The sequence below is a fragment of the Callospermophilus lateralis genome, chromosome 7, assembly GCF_048772815.1.
Source record: "Callospermophilus lateralis isolate mCalLat2 chromosome 7, mCalLat2.hap1, whole genome shotgun sequence".
Lineage (NCBI taxonomy): Eukaryota > Metazoa > Chordata > Mammalia > Rodentia > Sciuridae > Callospermophilus > Callospermophilus lateralis.
The window spans coordinates 19871804-19883853 of NC_135311.1; the positions used below are offsets into that span (position 1 = coordinate 19871804).

General features: G+C 38.9%; 1 pseudogene; it reads left to right on the forward strand.

The window, feature by feature from the left end:
* Positions 1 to 3133: 3133 nt before the first annotated feature.
* LOC143404084 (small ubiquitin-related modifier 2 pseudogene) lies at positions 3134 to 8140 on the forward strand (annotated as a pseudogene).
* Positions 8141 to 12050: the final 3910 nt, after the last annotated feature.

Genomic DNA, 12050 nt, shown 5'->3' on the forward strand with positions numbered 1-12050 from the left:
TCTTGTCCTGTTCGGAAGCAGGAGAGTGTCCTGCTCTGAGGGCCTGCCAGGAGCCACACGGAGGGGAAAGGGGGACATGGGGAAATCAAGCTCCCCCCGAGGGGAGGTCCCTGCAGAATGGTTCCCCTTGAGGAAGGCTCCCCCTGAGAAGACACTCCCTCGGAGTTCCCCCTAAGTGTTCCCCCTGAGGAGAGTTCACCCTGAAGAGGGCTCCCTTCACCCCAGGAGGGCTCCTCTTGAAGAGGAATCCCCCTGAAGAGGGATCCCCTGAGGAAAGCTCACCCCAAGGCTGGCTCCCACTGAGCAAGTCTCCCTTGACCTCATCCCCACAGACTTTCCCTGGAGCTCTGGGCTGGGGAAAGATTCCCTCCTCCCGAAGGAAGGACTTCCCAGCTTCCCTTCCAACTTCCGGGTAGCTCCCGGAGGCTGCCAGTGGAGGGTTTCATGGGCCTCTAGCTTTTCAGAAAGGCCAACTTCTCTACTAGCCTTTACCAGCCTCCGCCCCAATTCCTCTGGTCTGAGCAGGGTTGGCCTCCGAGCTGTGAAGGGGAGTTCCCCACCCCTCTCCCTACGTTAGTCTCCTGCCCTGAAATTCACCCACTCCTTGGCCCCATATTACTACCAGCAGACCTTTAGCACCCTTGCCAAAAGAGTCTTCCTCCCCAAGAAAGGCTGCCCCTGGCTTGATTCATAATCGCCAAATCTTAGAAGCCATGACGATTTCTTCCAGTAGGTGAATGGGTAAATAAATTGTGGTGCATCCAGACAATGGAATGAATACAAGTCAGTGCTAGAAAGCAATGAACTGTCAAGCCACAGAAAGACATGGAGGAACCTTCAACGCACATTACTAAGTGAAAGAAGCCCATCTGAAAAGGCTACCTAATTTATGACCTTCTGGAAAAGACGAAACTAGCCAGAGATTAGGGGGGAAAGAGAGGTGAACAGACAGAGTACAGGGAATCTTTAGAGCACTGAAAAAATATTCTCTATGATACTGTAACGGTGGATACATCTCATCACACATTTGTCTAAACCCACAGGATATACAAGACCAAGAGTGAACCCGACATGCTTTGGATGACAATGTAGGTTCATCCTCAGAACAAATGTGCCACAAGGGCGAGAGATGTTGATAACAGAGGAAATAAGGGCAAGAAAATACGGGAAAATCTTTGTACTTTCCTCTCAATTTTGCTAGGCACCCAAAATGGCCCCCCAAAAATGACTTCAAAAAAGGTACATCCTTCGCTCTCCTGGAAGGTTTGTTTCATAGCAGCAGTGCTGCTAAAACAATGGTGAGCAGCCTTACTTATGTACCATTTACTTGCCACTGATGAGAAAATGCAAGAAAAACAATATGCCATGTATTCCCAAGGCGTAGAATGCCTGCCTTGCTCAGGGAAAGAACGTCAGGGAGCAAAGGGGCCTGGATTTGTAGTCACTAAAAAGTTAGCATCTGGACATTCATCCTGAAATTCATCACCCATCTGGTGTTTCCTGCATGGAGTCCTCAGTTCTCAGGTGGCTCATCACCAGTTCACACTGAAGCACACGAAGCTTTCCTAGCGGAATTTCAGTTATCACCCGCAGCCATGGGATCCATTTAGGGGGCAGCAGGGTTACCTAGAGTCACAGAAATCACACTGATGTGCTCTCCATGGTCCTGCTGGGACACAGATCTCTATGAAATATAAGAGACGCTCCTTTCACCTTCCTGACTGAAGCTTCCTAGAAGATTCTGCACTTGAGAGGTAAGTGACATGACATGCAGATGACAGGCCCACTCCCTAAGGAACATGGATTTCTGCCCTTTTCTTTCTCCTGCTTTCCTAGGGAACCATGTTTCTATGGTGTAGCCAACAGTCATCCTTGAATCCCTTCATAAACTCTTCGGGAAGCCCACCTCTCAAGACCACCACCTTCTCTCCTGTGTTAGATGCATATGCGTTTGCTTTACTAGTCTTTCGACCAGTATATGACTTTCTTCTTTGTTCCTTAAATTTTCTACTGTCAGATTTTAAGATTGTTGCTTCAGCTTTCTTTTGGATCATATTTGCTTGATATCTTTTTATTTTAAATCTTTCTGTATTCTTTTGTGGCAAAGGCATCTTCTGTAAAGATATTGTTAGCTCCTTTAAAACATCTGGGATGCTCTGTCATTTTATTGATCGTTTAACTCATTTACATTTATTATAATCACTTTGTATTAGTACAATTTCTTCCATCTTGTTTCATATTTAATTGCTGATACCTTTTTTTATTTTTTAACCTTATTATTCTTCACTGAGTAGTTATAATTTTCTTCAATTGACTTAAAAATAAGATATTTTTGTTTGGTGGTTGCTCTTTAGACACATATTTACTTATTTATTCATCCTATCCTATTAAATTTATCAACATCTATTGCTTTCCCTCAAGAATTCAAATAGTTTAGCATATTCTCTCCTTCCTCTCTTCCATCCTCAATATACATAATAACAACAACAACACATTTTACTGATATAGTCTAGATAGAATTTCAGCTCTGGGGTTTGTTTGTTTGTTTATTATCGTGTTAGGAATTTAACCCAGGGGCTTGTGCATGCTGGCAAGTGCTCTACCACTGAGCTATATGCCCAACCTTTTTTAAATTTTATTTTGAGACAGGGTCTTGCTAAGATGCCCAATTTGGCCTTAGTAGCTGGGATTACAGATGTGCACCACCATGCCTGGTTCAGAATGCTGATATTTTTATCCTTCATATCTCTATCATTTCCTCTTTTAAAATATCTTTATACTTTCTCCTGCCTTCTTACATAAATTTTCACCATGATCTTACAGCTTCTTAATTTATTTTTTTAAGGTCTATCTATCCTGCTGATTGTCCCAGCATATTATGCCTTTTGTTTCAACTATTATGTTTTTCATACCTGATATTTGCAGTTGGTCTTTCTTGCATCGTCTTACTCATATCCTTCCTGATAGTTTTGGCAAGGAATGAACCAAATCGTGCTGCTGGCTTCTTCCTCCAAAAGTGGCAAATTATAGAACTACTGAAGAGAAAAGAGCACGAACGTGATAAACTAATAAAACTGAGAACCTCTGAGAGCACTGTGAAGTCTCCTCCAAGCCAGAAGGGGAGCAAGTGCACATGAGGGGCTGGTGTCCGGCAATTGGAGCAGAGAAAGGTAGGTCAGGGAAGACCTTGTAAATTCAACTTTGTTTCCCCCTCTATGTGTCTGAGCTACCCTCATTGACTCCATCAACACAGCAGTCTTCTGCCACGGACTGGTGGTGGCAGTGGTGGTGTGAGGAAAGGTGACCTGAAAGCAGTGCAGAGTGAAAGAAATATATGCACAGCTGATTCTCGTTATTTACAGTTGTTAGCTGCTATGAGCTCACTGCAAACGTTGCAAATACCAAAACATTGCTCCCACGGGAAACACAGGGTTAGGTTCCTGTGAGCCTCTGATCACAACATTTTCATCCGATCAATAGACAGCTTTGTTTTACACGTGTTTCTATTTGGAGACCTATTTGAGATACATTGTGGATGCATTAGCATTCAACTCATGGCCAACAGCACTGTCAACCATACCTCATGCTTCCGGGAAGCTTGTAGAACACGCATTTTCTCCATGAGGCATAGCATAGTCTTCCGCCCCTAAGACATTGGATAGCAATTGAGTACTGTCGTGGAATAGCCTCATTTTGGCAGAACACATGTCCCCTCAAAATCATGTAGAAGTTGCAATCCCCAGTGTGACCCTATTTGGAGATAGTGAAGGTCAAAGGGGCCCTTAGGGTGGAGCCCTAATCCCATAGCACTTCCTTACGGGAAGGAAAAGGGGCATCTGAAGAGGCATGCAGAAGAAAGACCGCCTGAGGACACGGCAAGAAGGAGGTCATCTGCACCACAGAAAGAGAGGTCTGTCTGGCGACTTCATCTTGGACGTGCCGCCTCCAGAAATGTGAGACAATACACCTCTGCCCTCCAAGCCACCCAGGCTTGCTGTGGCCCATGAATACGAACTCTGGGTTTCAAGTACAAAATCACCTCACCAACAAAACAGAACAAAAGAGGAAATGGAAACAAGTTTACCCACCCTCTTTATCTTATCTGGAAAACCACGCCCCCGTGCCAACCGAGGAGGACTCTCACTCTGTGCCTTTGTGACATCTGCTCTTGAAAATCCTCTGATTCAGGATGTGGTATTCTGGGCTTGACTCCTGGGACTCTATCTCATTTTTTGAGTCATTGCTAAAAACCCCACTCAGTCATGCTGGGTTTTTCTATGGGGTCTGACTTCTCTAGCCTGAGGTCCCCTGGAGGGCTGGTGTGGATAGTCTATAATTTTTTCTGTGCTTTAAAAAAAAAAAAAATCTGCCTTGATTTTTTTTTCATCTTTGATAGATTTAATTTTTGTTTTTGTCAAAGCTTAAGAGGTATCTGATTTAAAGAATCGAGTAGTTCCACAAAGTGTGCATCTGAGTCCGTTTTGTGGAGTTAAAACGGATATTGACAGGGCGATTTGTAAAGAACACAGATTAATTTCTCTAGTTCTAGAGACTGGGGAATCCAAGGAGTTTGGCAAGGGCTTTCTTGCTGTGTCACCCCATGGCAAAAGGCAAAGGGAAAGAAACAGAGAACACGTACTGGAGAAGGTCAGACTCACATTTATAACAAACCCATTCTCAAGATACCAAACCCATAGCAGCAGCATCAATCCATTCACATGACCTAATCACTTCCTAAAGGGTCCCACCTTTGAACATTGTTGCCTTTAGGATTATTTCCAACATAAACTTTAGGGGACTTGTTCAAACTATAGCAGCTTGTTATCAAACAGAATCCTATACCGACAGGAGCTTCCTGCTGTCCCCATTCCACATGCATCAAAGAGAAACACTTTCAACGTTTTAAACTGATTGTTTTGGTATATTTATATGCTTTCTCTAAATTACATGATTATGTAGTTGCTTCTTGTGTTTTTCTATTACACATTATATGTAGCCTTTTAATCCCTAATCCTCTTGATAAAGCAGTCTTGTAATTTTGGATATTTTAATATTCAGTGTTTATTATATTATTGCCAGTCACGTAATTGGTATGTACTGCTAAGTGGTATGATATGCAAAAATTCCTTGTCCTGGACAAGTTATTACTTTTCCTATGGTTAGTCATTGTCTTTTGTTTGTCTGTTGAATAACTTTGTCTATACTTATCACTAATCTATTCCCAAACTCTCTCTCTCAGAGATGTAAATCTTTTCTCAATATGCTTAATACATCAGGTGTTCTATGCACTTTCTCTTCTCCAGTAACTCTCTTGTCCCCTCCCTGTAGCAGTCACAACTTGGTGGCCTTTTTTGATTTGTAGCCTCATTTTGGCAGAGCACATTTCCCTGGTGGCTTCCTTGTGAAGGGAGTGCATTAGTAGTAAATCTCTTTACACAGGTCTAAAAACACCTCTATTCTGCCTTCACCCCTATTTGACAGTGTGTCCAGAATATAAGGCTGGAAATTCCTTGAAGTTCGAAGGCATCACTTTTGTCTTTTTAGCTAAGGTACGGCTGTTGAGAAGTTCAGTGCCACTCTTATTTCTGTACTTATTTATTTATTTATGCTGCTGGGTTGGACTCAGAGCCTCATACATGCTAGACAAGTGCTCCATCGCTGAGCTACAACCCCAACCTTCAAATTCTTGATCTTTGATGTTCTGCCTTTTCCCCCTCTCTCTTCCTTGCTTTCTCCCTCTCCTTTTCTATCTCCTTCCCAACCACCACCCGCCCTATTCCACTTTTCTTTGTCCCAATGTTTTGAAGCCTTAAAATCATGTGTTTTGATGTGAATTCATTTTCTGTCATGGTGCTAGGTCCTTAGTGAACATTTATTATAATTTTTTAAACAGACTCTTTTTTTTTTCAGAACAATTTCAGATTCACAGCAAAATTCAGAAAAAGTTACAAATATTTCTCATGTAGCCCCTGCCTCCACACACACATGACATTGCACTTGACGAACTTGCATGGGCACATCATTATCACCCAGAACACCCAGCTTACATTGGGGTTCACTCTTGGTATTGCACATTCTGTGGGTTTGAACAAATGTAGAATGGTGTGCGCCCACCACTGTACTATCATACAAAGTATTTTCAGTGCCCTAAAAATCCTCTGTGCTCCCTCTCACATGAACCCTAGCACATGAACTCTACAGTTGTTAGCTGCTATAAACTCACTGCATTGTGTCCCCCACCATTTGGCCTTTTCCAGAGTGTCAAAAAGCTGGAATCATACAATATACGCCTTTTCAGGTGGGTGCCTTTTACTTAGTAATATTTTTCTCCTCCACATTTCTTTTCATGCTTTGATAGCTAATTTCTTCATCACTGAATGACATTCCCCTGTCAGGATGTACCACAGCTAATCCATTCACCATGCAGGACATCTTCATTGCGTCCAAGTTTGGGCGACTCTGAATAAAGCTGTTGTAAACATTGTTTCAAGATTTTGGGTGGACATCCGTTTTTCAGTCCTTTGGGTAAATACCAAGGAGTGCAATTTCTGGATCATGTGGGGAAAGTATATATAATTTTATAAGAAACTGTCTTCAAAAGTGGCTGTATAATTTTGCATTCCTATCATCAGTATTGGAGAGTTTCTGTTGCTCTACACCCTCACCATCATTATTGTAGTCTGAATTTCAGCCATGCTAATAGATGTGGAGGGGTATCTCATTTTTTTTTAAGTTGCATGTCTCTGATAACATATGATATGGGACACCTTGTCTGATGCTTACTTGCCAACTATAAATCTTTGGTAGGGTGTCTCATAAGGGCTTTGATTCATTATTCATTTGGTTATTCGTGTTTCTTGTTGTTGAGCTTTAAGAGTTCTCTGCTTTGATTTAAATAACAGTCTTCTATCTGCTACGTGGTTTTCTTCTGGTCGGTGGCTTGTCTTCTTATTCTCTTGACTACCTTTTTGCAGAACAGAAAATTTTCACTTTCAAGGAAAAAAAATTCTTTCTTTCATGGATCTTGCCTTTGAGGTTATATCTAAAAAGTGATTCAAACCCAAGTTCATCTAGATTTCCTCCAATTTTGAAAACAGATCTCTTCTAGGAGTTTTATAGTTTTGAATTTTAAATTTAGGTTTGTGATCCATTTGAATTAAGTTCGTGAAGGCTATAAGATCTGTATCTAGGTTCATTTTATTGTATGTGGATGTCCAGTTGTTTCAGTGCCATCTATTGAAAATGTGATACTCTGGGGCTGGGCTTGTGGCTCAGTGGTAGAGTGCTCGCCTAGCATGCATGGGGCACTGGGTTCGATCCTCAGCACCACATAAAAATAAAATAAAAATATTGTGTCCATCTAAAATTAAAAAAAGAATTTAAAAAAAAGAAAATGGGACACTCTGTCCATGGAATTTCCTTTGTTCTGTCTCAAAGATTAGATGATTAAGTTTATAGGGGTCTATTTCTGGGCTCTCCATTTTTTTCTGTTGATCAATTTGTCTATTTTTTTTTTTTTAAATCAGTAGCACACTGGCTTCATGACTTGTCACTTTATAGTATGTCTTGAAATTGGATCATGCCAGACCCTAAACTTTGTTCTTCAGTGTTGGGTTGTTATTCTGGCTCTTTTGTTGCATCATATAAACCTTAGAGTAGGCTGCCACCTCCTTCTTCTGCTGCACCTGGAGCAGCTTGTGTGTTTGTTCAGGGTGAACCTGGTACCTCTTTTGTGAAGCGGCAGAGGAGACTCTGGTGCTCACCTTGGCTGACAAAAAGCCTAAGGAAGGAGTCAAGACTGAGAACAAGGATCATATTGACTTGAAGGTGGCAGGGCAGGGTGGTTCTGCGGTGCAGTTTAAGGCACACACCACTTGGTAAACTAATGAAAGCCTACTGTGAGTGACAGGGTTTGTCAAGGAGGCAGATCAGATTCCCATATGATGGGCAGCCAATTAGCAAAACAGACACCGCTGAACAGTTGGAAATGGAGGACGAGGATACAATTGATGTGTTCCAGCAGCAGACAGGAAGCGTCTATGAAAACGGAAACCGGCTACTTTACTCCAGAACTCTGTTCTTACAGACCAAGAATACTTTCTCAATTAGAAAACTGAAATTTGGTTCTACCACATCCTGATTACCACAGTATAGTTTTCTCTGTTCTTTCATTTTCCCCTTCCCCATTCCTTTATTGTACAAAAAGTAACTGGTGAAGGTGTACAAGGATATTGTATTTTTTTAAAACTAAATGGCTAATGATATGTTTTGATTGACATCCAATGGAAATGGAATGGGAAAAAATGCTGGTTCTGTGAAAATATTCCCCTTCTCCATTAGTGGCAGGCTCATTCAGCCTTATCTTTATATTCCAGTAAGTTATTTTGCTCTCACAGTTTTTACAAAAACAAAACAACAACAACCAAACAAACAAAAACCCTAGCAAACAAACAAACAACAACAACAACAAAACCCAAACAACATAAAAATCCTTGCATACCTTGTTTGCTTGGAGAATTTTAATGTTTTTCATTTATCATTGTAAACCCAAGAAAAATTTTATGACTTTTTTGTATGTAGCTGTAACATAGGACAATCTGTCTTTAAATAAGGGGAAATTACTCTTAAAAAGAAAAAGAATTAATTCTACATAGGGAAGAATTAATTACTTTATATACAGAGATATGAAAAATTGTGGTATATATGTGCATTAAGAATTGTAATACAGGGGCTGGGGATGTGGCTCAAGCGGTAGCGTGCTCGCCTGGCATGCGTGCAGCCCGGGTTCGATCCTCAGCACCACATACAAACAAAGATGTTGTGTCCGCTGAAAACTAAAAAAAAATATTTAAAAAAATTCTCTCTCTCTCTCTCTCTCTCTCTCTCTCTCTCTCCCACTCTCTCTCTAAAAAAAAAAAAGAATTGTAATACATATCTCTGTTTGTATATAAGGTATGTTGACATCCAATTCAAATCTTCATACATGTATTTTGAATAATGGTGACCATCACTTTCCACCATGCTTGCTAATCCCCTTCCCCTTCCCTTTCCCTCCCATCCCTCTTCCTTATATAGAAATAATCTTCCTCCCATGCTCTCCCTCCCTACCCCACCTTGAGTCATCTCCCTTATATCAGAGAAAACATTTGGCATTTGTAATGCAAAAAAAAAAAAGAGTACATGTATAATGGCATAATTTGGCGTGAACATACTTTATATACAGAGATACGAAAAATTGTGCTGTATATGTGTAATAAGAATTATTGCATTCCACTGTTGTGTATTTTTAAAAAAATAATAAAATCAATAAAAAAGAAAAAAGTTTTCCCTTCAAGTCAAGCGTCTTGTTATTTAAATAAACTTCTTGTTTAAAATGAAAAAAATAGAATAATACACCTTATAATATCCATAAAATAACCTGCTGGGATCTTGACTGGAATCAAATTAAATTTATAAGTCAAATCGGTGACATCTTGACAATACTGAGTCTTCTTATCCACAACATGAAGTATCTCCCCATTTATTTAATTTTTCTTTGATTTCTTTCATTAGTTTTATGTTTTTCTTTTTATTGATCTCATAATATTTTGTTAGAGTCATACCTAAGTATTTCATTTTTTTTTGAATTCTAGTATAAATGGTATTTCATTATTCATTTCAAAATACATTTGTTCATTATTAGATATAAGAAAGTGATGGACTTTTCTATTAATCTTGCATCTTGCAACCTTGGTATAATCTCTTATTAGTTTCAGGAATTAATTTTGTTGATTTTTCAGATTTCTACAGAGAGTCATCTATGAAAAAAGACCGTTTTATTTTTCCTTCGCAAGCTGTGTACCTTTTATTTCCTTTTCTTGTCTTATTGCATTAGTTATGATTTCTAATATGATGTTGGAAAACAGTGGGGAAAAGGGATATGTTTACCTTGTTCCTAAGATTAATGGGAAAACTTTGAGTTTCTCACTATTAAATATGATGTTAGCTATTTGTTATTTTTCTGTAGATATTCTTCACCATGTTAAGGAAGTTCTCCCCTAGACCAGGTTTTTGAGAGTTTTTACATAAATGAGGATAAGATTTCGTCAAGTTCTTTTTCACATGTTTATATGATAATATGATTTTTCTTGTTTAGTTGGCTTATGTGATGATTTACATTATCAATTGTAAATGTCGACTCAATCTTGTATAACTGGGATAAGTCTCTTGTGGTTTTGGTGTATAACTCTTTTCACACATTGTTGGTTTCAATTTGGTAATATTTTGTTGAGAGTTTTTGCATCGGTGTTCATGAGAGATATTGGTTTGTATTTTTCTTTTGTTATAATGTCTTTGGTTTGGCCTCATAGATTCATTTAGGAAGTTGACTTGATTCTGTCTTCTGAAAGAGACTTTCGAGGACTGGTATAATTTCTACCTCAAATGTTTGGTAGAATTCATTGGCAATCCTTTTAGACTTGGTACTTCCTGTTTTGGAAAGTCATTAATCATTGATGCATTTTTTAATGGAGATAGGCCTATTCAGATTGTCTGTTAATTCCTGTGGGGTTTTTTGTTTTATTTTGTTTTGTTTTGGTGTGTGTGTGTGTGTGTGTGTATTTATGGTGCTGGAGATGGAGCCCAGGACCTTATGTATGCAAGGCAAGTACTCTACCAACTGAGCTATATCCCCAGCCTCTCATGTGAATTTTGGCAGTCTGTTTTTTAGAGTTTATCCATTTCATCTAGGTTAACACTATTTATTGGTACAGAATTATTTTTAGTATTCCTTTTAATAACCATGGAATCTGCAGTGATGTCATCTCATTTCTGATGTTAGTACTATCTCTCTCCTTCTCCTCTCTCTCTCTTACTCTTTCTTTCAGCCTCCTAAAGGCTTAACAACTTTATTGATCTTTTCAAAGAAACAGTTTTAGTTTAGTCGATTTTTTAAAACATCTTTTGTCTTTCCACATTTCTTATTGGTTCGTTATAGGTGTACATAATGGTTTGATTTGTTGTTACATATTCATGCATACACACAACAGAACAATATAATTGGGCCAATATCACTCCTCAGCACTTCCCACTTCCTCCCTGCCTCTGGGTTTTTTTACTTTTATCTATTTATTTCTTGTTTTCAATTTTCTTGATTTCTGTTCTAATTCCTAGCATTTATTTTCTTCATACCACTAATTTTTCTAATTTTCTAAGATTGAAACTTAAGGGATTGATCTGAGATCTTTCTTCTTTTCTAATAAATGCACTCAATGCTATTAATTTCCCTCTAAACACTGTTTGCATTGCATCTCACAAATTTTGGTAAGTTGTGCTTTGTTTTCAACTAGTTAGAAGTATTTTTTAATTTCTTTTGAGATTTCTTCTTTGAAAAATGTGTTATTTAATCTCCAAGTCTTTTGTGATTTTTTTCCTAGATTTTTTTTTTTGTTTTTGTTTCTGTTAATGATTTGATTTCTAGGTCAATTTTATTGTGGTCTGAAAGCAGACATTTTATGATTTCTGTTCTTTTAAATTTGTTAGGATGTGTATTATGGGTTAAAATGTGAATGTTTGAAAGAACATTTCATGAGTTTGAGAAGAATATGTATTATGCTGTTTGGGGATGAAGTGATCTATAGATGTCCATTACATTCAGTTCATGGATAATTTTGTTAAGTTCAACTATTTTGTTATTGATTTTCTTCCTGTAAGATCTGCCCATTACTCATAGAGTCAGGTTGAATCAACTACTTTGAAATCATCTCTTCCTCCTTGCAATTCTACCAGTTTTTACTTCACGTATTTTGATGCTCCATTGTTAGGTATATGCTCACTAAAGATGGTTGTGTCTTTTTAAGAATTGATCCCTGTATTATCATGTAGTGCCCTCTTTGTCTCTAATGGCTTTTCTTGGTCGGAAGTCTGCCTGCCAGACTATAGCTGCTACTTCAGCTGTCTTTTGATTAGTGCCAGCAAGGTAAATCCTTCTCCATACTTTTTTCCTACATGTGCCTTTGTATTTAAAGCGGGTTTCCTGTAGACATCATGGGTTTGGGTCTTGTTTTTTAGTC